We start from the raw sequence: 1,232 nt of genomic DNA, 5'->3' as shown, positions 1-1,232 counted from the left end.
TTAGCTATCTCAATCTCTTCACCATCCATACTGATGCTGCCAATTGGCCCAGTGGTAAGAATCTTAGTTTTCTTTTTTTTTTTCATTATTATTATTTTTTTAGAATCTTTGTTTTCTTGATGTTAAGAAAAGAGGAAGTGATTTTTAAAAAAAGTCATTTAGTATTTGAGAAGAAACCAAATAAAACTTACAGAAATAGCTAATTAAAAACCAAAGAAGAAGAAAAAAAAGAAAGAAAAAACCCAAAGAAGATCAAAGACTACAGCTTTCGTTTTGGATTGCATCTTAACATCAAGGAAACAAAGGTCCCCCACTACATGACCAACAGTCAACATTATGCTAGATGGAAAAAAGATTAAAGCTATCAATTACTTACTTCATCTTGCTTGGTTCAATAGTCAACACCGTTGGTACCAGCAGTCAGGAAATCAGAATACCCATTGCATTGGACAGTCTGCTGTCAGGGACCTCTCCAGTTGCTGAGGAATAATGATGTCAGTTTGAAGTCTAAGGTGTGCCTGATTCTAGCCACAGTCGTCTTAGTCACGTGAGAGCTGGGAAATGAATTAGGATAGAATTGATGCCTTTGAGTTGTGGTGTTGGAAGAGTACTGAATACCCCATGGGCTGCCAAAAGAACAGATATGTCTTGAGAAAAGAGCAAGCAGAATGGTCCTTGAAAGCAAAGATTATAAGACTTCATCTTTCATACTTGGGACATGTAGCCAGGTGAAGGTATTTCTTGAAAAGGGACATCATGCTTGAAAAAAATGGATGGTCAATGAAGGAGGGAAAACCCCCAACAAGATGTATTGATCCTGTGACTTTGGCAGTGGGCTGTATGTAGTGTGTCAGAGATGATGAGGATGATTCAGGATAGGGCGGGGTTTAGGTTGGCTGGCTGTAGGGTTGTTACGAGTTGTCCTCTATTCGATGGCACCTAACAACTGTCAAGTTCCGTACTGATTCCTGGTGGTATAGTTCATGGTGCTTGGGAGTTGCACTTCCAAGACAAAGGTGGACCCTCTCTGGCAGTTGGAGATGGCATCAAACGTGGCCAAGGCCTACAGCTACGTGACCCCGAACCTCTGGAAAGAGACTGTGTTCACCAAGTCTCTCTACCAGGAATTCACTGACCATTTCATAAAGACCCACACCAGAGCCCTTGTGCATAGGACCCAGGCTCCAGTTGTGGCCACCACATAGTGGTTTGTGTGGGTTTTTTTTTTTTTT

Source organism: Elephantulus edwardii, unplaced genomic scaffold, assembly GCF_000299155.1.
Source record: "Elephantulus edwardii isolate Elephantulus edwardi_28Jun2011 unplaced genomic scaffold, EleEdw1.0 scaffold00176, whole genome shotgun sequence".
Classification (NCBI taxonomy): Eukaryota; Metazoa; Chordata; class Mammalia; order Macroscelidea; family Macroscelididae; genus Elephantulus; species Elephantulus edwardii.
This window is presented reverse-complemented; position numbering follows the sequence as displayed.